At 33.5% G+C, this 15,149-nt stretch overlaps 1 protein-coding gene across 3 annotated transcripts in view; it reads left to right on the forward strand.

The window, feature by feature from the left end:
• Nucleotides 1-15,149, forward strand: part of LOC118183175 (uncharacterized) — a 228,045-nt gene that overhangs the window by 77,707 nt on the left and 135,189 nt on the right. For 2 of the 3 annotated variants that reach the window (XM_085809159.1, XM_085809157.1), the window contains exon 2: nucleotides 13,589-13,653. The gene's annotated coding sequence lies outside the window, so the exon portion shown is untranslated. Of the gene's footprint in view, nucleotides 1-5,352; nucleotides 5,487-13,588; nucleotides 13,654-15,149 lie in introns of all 3 variants that reach the window. The other variant, XM_085809158.1, reaches the window with a different exon arrangement.

Here is a 15,149-nt window from a genome sequence, read left to right on the forward strand (position 1 = left end):
TTTTATGATCACTTAAGCTAGAAGAAATATTTAGCCCTTAGTTTATCCTAGAAGTACTTATGTAATAAAAATGATGTGCAAAATGTCGTTTCAGATCTCCTGTTGAGTTAGGCTTCTCATCCAGCATTTCCACTAAGAGATGCATAACATGTTTATTAAATATATCTAAGGTGTAAAATCCACGTAGATTGGCTAGAGTTTCTCAGCGTTAATGAAGCAATTTTAGATATGCGAGAAATTTTGACTCTATCCGAGAGAAGATTATATACATTTTTACAGATGATTGGTAATTTATATATTATAATTTTATTGAGACTTTTTATTTTGCAATCAATTTTATCTATGACAAAGTATTTAATTACGATTTATTACATTTTGGGATTAATTTTATTTATGATGATTTAATTGTTCATTAACTCGGCAAAACTTCAGAGCACTGAAATTACGACTGACCTATTGTCATTTATACGCATGGATATAATAATCATTTTAGGAAGACTTAAATGTTGAATAATACTTTTCTGTTTCGAAATTCTTCTGGAAAAATCACGATGCTTCTCGGTTTTAAATTCTGTTGCATCTGTGGCTGAACAACTGCTGTTCTTCAAACTAACTGTCGCACTTTGATGAGCTTGAATGATGATTTATCTTCCCCAACAAATCCTCCGTTACACATTAGTCGTGCGAAACTTTCATTACATCTTACACGGAACGCAGGATTTGAAAGAATTTTAACATTCGTTGTGTTGTCGAATGGATAGATTATCATCATTAACGGTTCAATGATGTTTGAACTAAAGAAATTAACACTTTCGATGTTTTTTTCTTTTTTAATTTCTCTTTTACGGTATTGAAATTTAGACTTTCCAAACTAGAAGGCGAATGTGTGTCGCAGATATGTGCCTAGAATATTTTTTCACCTGAGACAATGCAGTAAATCATAGACATAATTAGACAATGCATTATGCGATCCCTTATATGTTATCAGATTAACTGCAATGAACCCGTTCATGGCGACCACCTCCATAAGATGACTGTCTCTGAAGTTCACCAGTATTTCTGAGAATGTAAACAGACATCAGTATTAAACACCATCCCTCTAGCGCGACATCTATTGTAAATAACGAGAATAAAGGTAAAGCTGAATTTCAGCATTCATAACCTCTTTATTTAAACGAGTTCCTAACTTTTTATAGCTAAGTTGATACCTCTAATAGTTATTCATCTGAGACTAGTGTCTCACTTGCCCAGCCTTGTCCCGGTCTTACATATTATTTAGTTTAGGTACAACATGCTACAACTCAATTATTCCTCGAGAGATATTTCAGAAATATTAGCAGTATTCACTATTGAGAATTACCATCATTTATTTTCTCATTCGTTTTTTCAGTTGTAGTTTGTATCTCTTGTTGATCACAAAACCTCTTTTTTTGGGTCTAATATCTCACTTTGATATCCATCTGTTCAGATGGAAAGGCAAAAAAAACATTAAAATTTTCTTCTTATGCAATATATTAAAATTAAATTGTTTTCAGTTATGAAACGCGCCAATTTGTGAAACAAAAATTCTTGTCTGTTTACATGTTATGTGCCAAAGTACTCATAATACAAAATTCTTTTAGAAATCTTATGATATGCCACGATTTCGATCAACGATTCTCAGACTTTTTAACCTCGTGACCCACATACATAGCTGCGATTCATGACGAACCTACATGCATATGCAGAGTGATTCAAGAGTCGAATACCTTTCTTAAACTATGGAAATTCTAAAATTACGTTCTTAAACTGTGGAAGTTCTAAAAATATTAATAGCAAATTGTTTCAATGTTACCTCTATTCTGTTACAAGTAAATATATCACTGAAATTTTAGTTGCAGTTTATGTTGTTAGCGGTAAAAACTGTTTGCTTGGTGCAAGATGGAGACGAGGTTTTTCCTAGCAGAACACGATATTTTAGATTAGAAATGTTACATGGATGTTAGAATTTCCTAGTCTAAGATTCAGTTTCATTGCAAAAAAGTGCTGGAGTAAATTGCACTTGAGAAATCTTCTGAAATTATGATTTCTTTGAAAAACTGAGTACTGGAATTTTGCTTCGATGGGCTTTGAATGAATTTAACTATTGGATGCAAGAGTACTTAAGATATCGGTAATATCAGCGTTAGGTTTAACTCCTAGCTCCTGTATTTATATAAATTAATTTTCTGCTATGCCGCAGCAGTTAATGTGAATAACTTCATATTATGACATCGTTGTTTTAACTTTCTTGACTTTAAGTTTATGTTCTGTAAAATTTAGCCTCGGAAAATTCATTTACATGTATTATCATTTCAATACACCTTACGAGCATTAAAAGATAATTAAGACACAATAACACGCCGAATAAATACTAATTCAGAAGTCAAGCAACAAAAATTTTGTGAATATAACGCTGATTTTTGTTGTTTGACTTCTGAATTAGTATTAAAAGATAAGGCAAAGTCTTTCTAATCTTCATTATTTCTGACTGAAATAGAAGTAATTTCCAGCACGTGATACTGTAAGAAATATCCACACAAACAAACCTTTTTTTTCCCTCCTATCACATATCAAAAGCTGCGTTATCTGCAAAGGATTTGACGCCAGAACCGTTCTTGCTTTCAGTTAATTTAATTGAAAAACTGGAAATTCATGATTGATTTCTAGTTATCAAAATCTGCGAATGATGAAGTAGTTTGGTGTAGCTAATATTCTGGCTGTTCTGAAGATAGTGAAAATGAACCAGTACTCAATATAAATCTCGCGAAGAATAATTCGTAATCATCAAATTGGAATGATCGAAATAATTTCTTCAAGCATTAAATAACATGGTGTGCTTGAAGTGGCAAGCTTTCATATACAGTTTGGTACGCCTGTTTTAATTCTTTTATTAATCGTTTCACAGCGAAATGACAGAGTAGAACTTTAAACTGTTTTATATATATTATATATATATATGTGTGTGTAAGATATAGTAAAATACAATGGCTACGCTAAGAAATGATTGGCAACCTTAGAACTGACTATTCTAAATCTGGTGTTCTCCCCCTAAATTCATCTGTTCTCCCAAATTCGAGATCTTTCCAAGTTACATAACGATGCTTGAAAAAGGGAACAAAAACCTAATATTAACTAATCGCAGCTTATTTATACTTATGCACCTACTTAGAATAACTACTGCTTCACAAGTAACTACGTCATTCCTTTTCTTAACTTCTGCCCTGCCAACATCTCCCCGTTGCTTATGCTTTCCTGTCTAAGATGTTTAACGTCGTACTTTAAAACCAGTGTACATAAAAATTATTGTATTCAACTATGATAAAAAAAAAATGTATTGTATTGTCTATAAAGAAATGATTCTGGTGTGCCTAAAAAATAAAGGTGGTGATTCGCCGAAATTAGTTTTGTCAACATCTTCTTCCTGCCTTTTTCACTCAGCCAGCACGACTACGCCTTAAAATATTACATATATATATATGCTGTTAATCACGATTATAAAGAACTCCTGGGAACCAAAAAAGTTTCTTTATTTGCTATCTTAGTTCGAAAGAATTATTTTATTCGCCCTGGTGACCCTTATCTTTCAGCTCAACTGTGTTGTTATACGTGGATAAGTATTACCGTGACTTTTAATCTTACATTTCCCACTAATGGCCGAATGGTTAAGACCTGAATACCGGTAGTTCGAATCCAGGCGAAGGAGCTGGCTGCATGATTGATTTTCGTCGTTTCCCTTGTGTAATTTGAATACAAGACAGTTTCCGAAGAAAGTCCTCCACAAAGGTATCCGTTCCTTTATGCATACAGCTCTTGTGTACTTTTCCATATTCGAATAATCTTAAATCATTCACAGTCGCTAAAATAACGAGAATATGTTAAATTGAAAAACGTTGGTTCATAATTAGATGTGTAAAATAAATTATATTCGTGTCAGTCTGTCGATAGTATTTTTAGGAACACATTATGCTGATATTCTGTTTAACGTGAGTATCTATAAACTGTGGCAAACAGGTATAATTTTATAGCTACAGTAGTAAACTTGGTTTCTTTCTAATTATTGTGTGTTATAAATTATTGCTAAATCGTGTTTTAAATCAAGAAACGATCTGATAATAGATTTGACATTATTAAAAGAATACACTATTCACTTTTTGCGATTTTTAATTTACTGTCTCCTCAGATAGATATTAAAAATTCCGAAAATTATGAAAACTCAATTAGAAAAACAGTGTTGATGTAAATTCATAAAAATAACATGTCACAAAATACACAGTCAGTTTTTTAGTATGCAAAGTTAGTCAAAATGATTCACCCTGTTTCTCACATAAGCATTAACAATGTATGAACTTACACATACATCAAATGAGAAAAAAAATCTATCAGAGTTTTGGAGTCGTCGAAATTATTATATCGAACGTCGTGTTTTCCAATGCTTCCTCGAAATACAGTCTATCACAGTGGATCTAAAGTGTTATTATTCGAAGCTGTTTCCCTGGTTGTTTTGATCTTATGTAATATTTTTTTTTTTTTTTCCTTTGGAGGATCGGTGAAGATGTTTCCTATCAGTTTTACGATAACTTTACATAATCTTAAAATCCCCTTATCTACCGCTGTGAAGTGAGTAACAATTTCTGTACCATATAGGGTAAGTATTCAATTATCGTCTTGACGATGTTCGCGTAACTAAAGTAAGTTACATCTGTAACCAAACGAAATCATCTAAAGAGAGTTCATATAACCAAAGGAAGTCATTTGCAAGTGAATCTAGGACAACTTTCCTTTCATGAATACTTTTTCAAAAATAAAAACCATTTTAAATTGAGTCAACTGTTTTAAATAACTCTGTATTATTTTGAATGAATTTTGGCAAATCAGTTGAAAAAACATAAAATAAATTTACAACTTGGTTTAAAAAATATTACACCGAGCGTAAGGATTATATTCACAAGCTTGGAGCAACGGCTCACTCCAGTCCTTTAAAAATCCCGGGATTGGCAGAGAAACCTGTGCGGGTATAAGCGTGGTATAAGTGACAACAGTGGAGCGGCAGGTATAAGTTAGCGTGTTTCTCCCTTTTTCTGAAGCAAGCCAGGAAGTGCTTACTACAAAGATCAGCAGGTTGTATTCTCTCGCTGGATGACTCATTCCTTCGCAGAAATACCTGAGGGAAAATCTAACGTACTCACTTGCGTAAAGATAGGTGATGATTCTTCCAGTCTCCTGCGTGTTTACATTGATGTAATGTTTATTCTCTTGTCTAGGGGTTTCGATTTTCGGTTCTTTGGATGTTGGGTGGTTCACTTTTAGAATCCTTCTTTTTTCTCCCCTTAGAAGTGGTGACATAGCTGAACAGCAAATACGCAGCAAGCATAACTGCCTTCAGTGAGTTTAGCCAGAAATTACCACATCCTGGACTCAAACCAGAGACTTACTTCACACTGATACTGAAGAAATCTCTTACTGAGGTAGTTTGGCTTATGTTGTACATAGTTTTAGATGAACATGATAACGCAGTTGAATAACAAATAAGTTTAAGATATTCCCTGCAACAACAATAAAAAATATGAGTTTAAATATGTCAAATAAGGGTAGCTGATAATAATAGTAAATAGTGCAAATATATGTTGGTGGAGGAACTGCTGTTATTAACTTTTCTGTTATTTGCGTCTGAAGACTTTGTCTAATTTACAAGAAATTCGTGATAATAGTCTGTTACATTTGTAAATATTCATATGTAGCGTTTGTAAAATGAGCTTCAAGTTTGATGCAGTGACAAAATTCATATGACCACGCAGCTTGCATTGAGAATAAGAATATCACTGATTCTTATTCCAGTGCAAACTATGGTTGTCGTATTGAGTCTTCTCAATGCATCAAATTTATAGCTGAATTAATTTTAAATGTCAGTTTCAGAATTATTAGAAATAACATTTGCTGTTAGAAATTGTATAACTTCTATAGATTTCTTATTAGAGAGAGAGAGAATTTTAATCTGACAGACGTTTTGAATAATTTCGAAAGGATTAATTTTTGTTTTTTTCAGTATGAAGCTGAAGGACAGAAGACTACTACTACAAAACCAAAACCAAATCCTATAGGATTTGGTTTTGGTTTTGCTGAATTAATCTCGGCACAAAAACAAACGAAATTCAACTGAAATTTCAAATAAAGCAAAATGTATTGCTATTAATTACATGGAAACTTTTAACAAAAATGCTCCAAAGCTAATTGTCCACTGTTAGTCCACCACTCTTAATTTTTGAAGTAAGTGAAAAGTAAATTTTAAAATTAAAAAAAAAAATTAAAAATAAGGAATTTCTCAAATAAATTACGCTATCAAACAATACCAACAATTAATTAGTACTTTATAGCACTCGAATGTATTGTGTTTTAAACTCTAGCATCTCCATTTGCTAGTTAGGAACTCGAACTTTAATAATTAATAACATGAATACTGTGTAGTATAATTGCATTATTCTACTCGGAATTTCTTGATCAATAAATAAAAAATCTACTTTGTATGACAGATGTAGTGATTTACGTAAAAATTATTAATAGTTACTTATTAAGTGATAATGACGGAATAATTAATTTTCTACTGCTGTTCATAGCTATGACTTCTGTGCTTGATTGCCTTCAGAAATTCACATTTTCTTCGTGGATATATACTTTTCTAACATTGTAACGTTATTTAAAATTAAGAGTTTGTTATATGTACGGTCCCGGTCAATGAAATAAGCACACCATGAAGGAAACATTGAATAGAAATGAAATTAAATAGGTATAAGGAAAACATGATACATGTACATAATTCTTCGAAACAAAGCGAAGAACTTGTAGGAATTGGTCCAGTGTTCGTCAGTTCGGCATTGCACCGCGTGTTGCGACGCAGACCTCAAAACGGTCCAGCATTGCGTCCAAAAGACGCCTGACGTTGTCGTCGTGTGGTAGATGGCTCTACGCTTGTTGTACTACAAGTTCTAAATCTTGAACACTGCGACACAGCGGCAGTTCACGTTTTATCTCCTAAACATGCTCGACATAGGACAGATGCGGAGAAGGTGGGCAGTCCATGGAAGTATGTGCACATGTTGCAGGCAATTGTAGGCAACCCGTGCCGAATATGGCCAGGCTTTTATCCAACGCTTCGCAATAATAGTAATAGGAGCATAGTTTCATCACCTGCTTCTGGGGTGTCATTAGGTATCCGGTATAAGTCCAGGGGCTACCTATCATTTACCCCAAGTACGTGGGTATAGGCCCCTTACGCTGGCTATTCAGATTAACAACACCTTCCTTTGGCCCACGGTGCCTTTCTAATTGCCGAGATGCAACTGTTGTCTGGCGCAACTGACATCGTAAATTCTGTCACCGCTGACGATGTCATCGATTGTACCATCTTATATCCGGACTTGCGGCATTATTTACATAAGCGCATATAACATAAGACATATACATGTGCAATAACGTAGCATGTGTTATAACATGTAATATAATATATAACACATAACATTTAATAACATGTGTTATTACACATACATGTGTAACACACATGTTATTAACTGTTAAACACAAGACACATACATGTGTAGAATAAACTAAATTAAGCTGGTCCGATGTTTCAAAATACTGGCGCTTATTTTAAATACTGGCAAACAAAACGCTAAAGTCGGATTAAGCAGAGCTGGCGAGAATAACTAACAGGAAAACGCAATTGCCAGAAGCTTGAATCTAAAGAATGAAAACCCTCGGCTTTAATACACACAAACCTAATTTACATTCTGGTAGAAAATACGGAAAGGAGAAGTTATAGAAAAGCCTTAAATCATAATAACTGGTTAATTAATATAAGGTACCTTACGCACTAATGCTGGAATTATATTATATACACGGTGGTTGCATCATAATAACACTAATGCTTAAATAAAATATCAGACTAATTCTTGAGTGATATAATTACGTACCTGGGCTGGTGAGATATTTGAATTATAATTATATACACACAATGGTTACAAAGGAATACATTTGCTGTTTGAAAATGCTTTTAAGTAATATGTTTGCCTATTTGGGACGATGGGCCTTTTTAATGTGTGTATTGCGCACGATATGACTGCATGTTCTTCACACCTGATCATTCGTTCCTTATAGATACAATCCATGCACTTAATTCCTTTTTCATGCATATTCAAATCCAGGTCACACTGGGATTGCAGTTATGTTAAAGTTGAACTTAAAATCAGCCAATTACGCACTTTAACCGGATAGTTAATGCCTGTTTTACACTTTGTGCAGATATGTTGTATTACACACTTTGGTTATTGTTCACATATTTTAGAAGCAGTTGTGATTTACTCATACTGTTTCGTTGACCTACTGTTGTACTTAGGTGCTTCAAGACATTTAGATAGAGACTGGGCGTGATTTCTATTTCTTAGATTATTTGCTGTGACTTCTTGCAGCTAAATATTCAAACAATAATAATTGGGGGCTCTCCTCTGCATATTGATTTGGGTGGGATCACTCTTGTATTACACTTGTTCCGGCTAGACCCCCCTGATGCCAGAATATCCATTATTTGGGTTAGGCGTTTTCTCATACGGCTGTTATTGAACATACATCTGAGATATTTGGATGCATATCTTGTTCTAGTCTTGGTCTTCTAAAGTGCAGACTTGCGTTTACAGTGCATGTGAATCGGTCTGGATCACCACTCTCTCCACATATGCATAGATTTTAAAGTGCGAGATTCTTCTTGTAGAAATAAGTGGGGAAAGAGCCGTGATTCGAGATTAGCCATGTTATTTGTCAGCTTATAGGAGCAAAGTTTAGTGTGTCAGCTTACAGGACCAGGAGGAGGTTCTTACAGCACGCCTTTGGGGTGTATTGGAAGCATGTTTAGCTAGTGATTGAAAGGTCTGGAATTTGAGTCCCAGCGAGGCCATGGCTCAATTTTCATATTTCTTGCCCCAAAAATAGCTAGTGGCGTCCAAACTAAAATGTGGTAGACGATAATTCGTCATCACCTGAATTTCGCGACTCTATCCCCACCTCTCTAGTCGCCCCTTAAGTATGTGAGACTGTAAGGAATTTTCTATTTCCTTTCCACGTGCTTTCATGACGTAACTGGGGAGTACGTAGACTAGCAGTTTTGGAGCTGACTTAAGAGTGGATTAACCCTCTCTTTGCATTACAAGCTTTAAAAATAAGGAGTTAAAGATAAGAGTACAAGGTTTTATTTGTCGCTTTATCTTGAATTTGTTTCAGTTAAGAATCTATATCCCGTTTTTTCTTGCACATGAAATATATTTTAGTTTTGATAAACAAAATGTGTATGATAATTTTTGCAAACAGTCCAAAACTGTATTTGCTGATTAAAGTTGGAGAGAAAGAGGTTATGAAGGGTTTTTTTTTTTCTTTGGCATTATAAAAAATCTGGATCACACTCTGTTAAAACATTAATTAAAATAATATTGTTTAAATGTAGATTAAGTGCTGTGGTAGTATACTTTTACTGATAGATAAAAAATAATGACTTGAAATCTGAATCATCAAGAATGTGAGTAGGTGCTGAAGTACTGGACACAACGAAAAGCAAAGACTAAGAGTGGGCGATCATGTTTCTTACATACACGCACCTAGGTTGCCTAGTTATCGCCATCTTACCAAATGAAATGTTGCTGGTGCAGTTGGCAATACGTTAATCTAGTTAACTACCAAATCTAAAAAAAAAAAAAAAAAAAAAAAAAAAAAAAATGCAGCACGCTGTTAGCTACCACCTACTTGCCAAAACCCAAACAGATAAATATTTCAACAAATTTTCAAAATTTCTGTGAAATGAATAAAGTTTGCGACATAATATTTAATCCGAAAATAAGTATACTCTAAGCATTCTTTTTCTCCTGCAGTACTTTTTCCGCTGTATATTACCGAATATTTTCTTCGGTAATTTTTCATCTTCCAAAGCTTCGTAGTTACAAGCTGTTTGTCTTAAATGTCAAAGATTAACGATAATTTATTCTCTGTAATTATGATGCATCATTTTAAATCAGTGGCTGCAGTTGCTGGTTTAGCAAAGTCGTTTGATTTAAACCAGATTCCTTCTTCCCTGATTTATATACTTAATGTAAAGATTTGAATTTTTTAAGCCACATAGCATACTTTTCTTAAGCAGTGTTATTATCCGTTGCTAGAGCTCTCTATGGGAGAAATTTCGAACTACTCATAACGTGGATAAGAATTAAATCGAAATCTCCATTTTTACTACTCAGAGTAATTGAAATGTAACCCTCCCATTTCTTAGATTATGAGGTATTTTCTACCTTCTTTCCGCATGCTTTCGTAGTGTAACTGGAAGCATACTAGACGTGTATTCGTGAGGTTCAGGGTTCGAGTCTCGGCGAGGGCAATGCATTTCAGGTCTCCTGCTTTCCCTCCAAAAAATAGTAACTCTACAAGATTATAGTCTAGAGTACTCTTCATTTTTCGGTGTATATGTCTGCTTTTTACCTACTTACTATGAAGAACAACAGAAACTACATATTACTAGGTAACCAAGAAAGTTCGTGCGGTTTTTTTCACTTATCAGAAACGGCCCACAAAATTCTTAAGTACCCATTTTATTCTTCGAAATAATCACCATTAGCTTCAATGACATGTTTCTAACGAGACCACAAGCTTATGAATGCCCTTTCTGAAAATAATCCTTTTATCTGGAGTCCAAAAATTGTGATACAACCTTCGTGAAATCGTCGCGTTTTCGGAATTGCTGTTTTCCCAGGTGGTTATCCATGGCCAAAAACAGGTAATAGAGCGATGTCCGGAGAATAAGTGGGCTGAGGCAGAACTTCCCAGCCCAGTGTTTTCATCACCTCTTTAGTTGCTTTTGCCATATGAGGTCGTGCAGGAGGAGAACTCCTCTTCTCATGACAAGTGCTGGTTGTTTCGGGTCCAGTGCAGCTGAAACTCTTTACAACTGTGACTAGTAGATCTCGGCTGTTATGGATTTTCCGCTTTTTAGATATTCATAGTGGACTATGCCAGCGACCAAACATACAGCATTACCTTCGTGAATGTCCGGTTTAGCGGCCAATGAGACCGAACCAGAAGTCTACCAACAAGGTTTTCTACTCCGGTTATTATACATGATCCATTTTTTTTCGTCACATGTCAAGATTTGGTCAAGGAACGAGGCTTTATTATGGCGCGGCAACAACGCCAAGCAGATGTTCAACCATTGGAGCTTGATTTCCTCGGATAGGGTATGAGGAACCCACTTTAGTTTCCACGTCATCCCAAGGTTATGAAAATGTGATCGAATGGTTTCGTCAGATACTCTAAACCTATTTGCAAGCTTCTAGCAGGTTTGATGGGGATTCTGCGATTTCCTCCTCCAGTTGGGCTTTGCCGAGTGTGGATGGACAAGAAACACGAGGCTTCTTTTCAAGGCTCCCATCTTTGGAAGAAAATCACTTTTGAGCAGTCTCTTCACTCACTTATATCTCTCCAGACAGGGAGCATATTCTTTTAAAGGTCTCTGCAGCTTTTTTTCCTAATTTATAACCGTAAAGCAAAATAGGCTTCAAAATCTCCTTTCCCAACGACATGTCATTTCAAAGACTGCGCTTCTTACAGAACCGATAGAGAAACGTGCGATGTGCTGAACAACTCTCTACTGAAAAAGGTTTGAAAGGAATGTAAACATATGGCGTCACTAGAATCAATTTGACCACACTAACGAGCCAAAAGTAATTGTTATCAAAAACCGCACGAACGTTCTTGGTTATCTGATATTAATAAAAAGACTATAATATTATATCAGTGAGTACTATATTGTTTCAGTTCACTGATATAATATTATAGTCTTATAATTAATATCAGTGGTATCTTGTGCTATGAAAGAACTTGATTATTTATTCTGCGAAAAACGATAATCTAAGTCCTATTTATTACTATACGTTAGTTGATTTACAATTAAAAATGCTTTTATTTTAAGAACTGAAGAAGATTAAGAACAAACAAAACAATAAAATAAGACTTGATTTTTTTAAAGTAATTGGTGACTGAGCATGGCAAATCGAGCAAATCTTTTCAAAGAAATTTCTTTTGCACTTTGGAAGAAGCTGTAAAAATAAAATCATTTTCATCCTATTTTTTTCGGGGGGGGGCACTTCTTGAGGAAAAATGTTTTCTGTTTTTGATTTTATTGACTTTCTTATTCTTAAAAAATAAAGTTAGTAGCGGAAAAAATTCGTCTTTTATCGAGCTCGGCTGTAGTTGATATTAAAATTCATTTAAAATATTAAAATTCAGTACAAAACCTCTTTTGACCGAACCAGTGGAAGCAAAACTAATTGCAATGAAACTTGCTTTCTGGATAATACATCCCGGTCAACCTATTTATATATTTTTTTATTTGAACCTGGTCAACCTGGATTCAAATTCCTGTGAATAAGCTGGCTGCATGGAAGTTTCCGTAGTTTTCCCACTTTTAACGGGAATTGTGAGCCCCATTTCCCTAAAATGTTCTCAACGAAAGAATCCTTCCTTTTAGGCAAAAAATAAATCAGTTATTAATTTTTACACTAAGAATACCTTCAGTTGTTATCAGATCTTGCCATGCTGTCCGTGTGCAATTTGAGTTTGAGTTCACTTTGTTAACTTTTTTCAAGCTGCCAATAATTGCTTACATAAGCAGCTACCTTTGTTTTAATTTGGTTTTTAGCACTCGCAGGTGAACTCCGCATGTGAATATCTTATTCGCTTCTTACTCGTTAATTTTTATTCTTTTGTATACATTCGTAAATAGACGACTTAATATATATTAAGTGGAGAGAAAATAATTCAAAGATTATTTACTGCATGAACATTAAAATCAGAATAAATCTCATTGAACTACATTAGCCCTGTTGTTCAGTAGCTGCCTGCGTCAACTACTTACCTGCAAGATTGACTCCCTTTACATGCCGGACATATTCTCAGATTGCATGATGGACTGAATCGTATATGCTTTTAACGGGAAGTAATCTTAGGCTACATTTATTACCTTATCTTAACTATCTCATCCTACCTAACACACCTTTCATGCTTTTCATAATGTTTGCTAATTATTTCCCATTTAACGTGGCTATTGACTGACCCTTATAAAAATATCAATAACTATTTTAACAAGGAAATTCATTACTAATTATTGCACTAATAATATTTTTTTAATCTTGCAAAGAAGCGGTCTGAAAACAGTTTGAGCACTATTGTGTCTTTTCTTTAGAAAATTAATTGGGAAATAGTAGTTTATTTTAATAATGCGAAAACTTAATTAAACTTTTGATATATAAAGAGTGTTAAGAATATTCTGGGATTTAAGAAGGTTAGTCACGTTTGGTTTGAGGTGTAATTCTAAAAATTTTGACTTTCGTCAATACATGTTTAAAGTAATACCCTTCATTTTACTCGCTTGACTCTCGATTTTTACCTTTTTTTTTTTTAATTTTGCATATGCTTATTTAAAATAAAATGCTTTCATTTATTAAAATTATAATTTTAATTGTTCATTTATTTTTTTTTCCCAAAGTGGTGAAAACTCCCATATCAAAGTTCCCCCGATGTGGAAAGGATCAGTGTAAGGAAGAGAAATAGGTAAGTAAGGATTTATGATAGTAAAAAATACTGTTTTTACTCAAATATAAAACCCCTTTTTTTGCTTAAATCTCGTGATCGGTATTTTAACAAATGAAATTGCAAAAAGCGATGAAGGAGTTTGATTATTATGCTATTTAGAATACTTTTAAATAGAATGGAATAGATTTAGAATACTTTTTTAAAATTTAAACACATCATACAGGTAATTACCATACATATAAAATTCATAATTACTACTAATTATAATATCCATGCTTGGCTGAGAAATTTCACTGTAGGCCTAGATGCGCTATAATGGTTACTGGTATGCTAGAAAACAAATACATGTAATAATGTTGCATTAATTTTTCCTGTTCTTTTTTTCAATAGTAAAAAATTGTTTTTAATTAGGTACCTTTCATTCTAATCCGAAATAAATGACTTAAATGTTTACCTACTTTTTTAATGTTTACCTACTGTTTAATGTTTACCTACTTTAATGTTTAATGTTTACCTACTTTTTTATTTCTTAAAATTTGTCCTAAAATATAAAGGTCTTATTTTAGAGTAAATAACGGTATTTAATTTAAAAGTCTTTTGTGCCTTCTGGCTTGATTCAATATATTATCTTATTTCTTTATTTAATTATTTTGGAGGCTAAAATTATTTAACGTGAGTGATTTTTCAAAGCGAGTTCGTTAGATTCAAATATGTCTTCGTGATTTGCATTTCAAGCGAAAAGAAAATTATTTATCGCCTCTTTGGCTTTGCTTCAAATGTATATGGTCTCTTATTGTCATTTATAATTTTAAATCAGTATGAAACATCACAGATGTAACAAAATAACGTAGTTTCGTACTTTAACCAAAGTTAATTTTTGGTATTATGTAAATATTATTTTACATCCTCTCACTGATCGTAAACAGTGTGTTAAGAGTTTCTAGTATATCCTGCTTGACAAGTACATGTGAAATTTAAGAAATATACATATATATCGATTCCTGACGAGATATGCAGATCAAACATGTGTTTTGTTTAAATATCTTCATAATAATATATCTAAGTTTTTTTTCTTTTATTTCATTTGCGGTTACCGAATTTTCCTCTCGGAGGTTGTTTTGAGTACTTGCCTTTTTTTGCCATTATTTTACATGTGTAAGCTATTACAGTTTGCAATAATTATCTTAGGATGTAATCCTAGTCGATTTACTTGTATATTTTATTTTTGATGTATACTTTTTAAAATCCAATTTTAGTGGACTAAAATTTTTGAGTTTCATTTTCCTGTATATTTGCTTTTCCTTACACTTTTCTTGTTTGCGTCGTTCATGTTTCCTGATGACAGAAACCTGCGTGCTTGTCACATATATCTCCTCAGTTCTTCAGCAAAAATTCAAGTTAAGTCTCCAGAACAGAAATTTTAAGTCATATGCTATATGCTAAATGCTTTTTAAGTTTTCAGGAGTTTAACAATTTGCTGTCAATATTTTTCTGTATTTTAATAATCTAGAAAG

The sequence above is a fragment of the Stegodyphus dumicola genome, chromosome X2 (genome assembly GCF_044657685.1).
Source record: "Stegodyphus dumicola isolate Sdum_Otavi_A_Nest chromosome X2, ASM4465768v1".
In the NCBI taxonomy this organism is placed as follows: Eukaryota; Metazoa; Arthropoda; class Arachnida; order Araneae; family Eresidae; genus Stegodyphus; species Stegodyphus dumicola.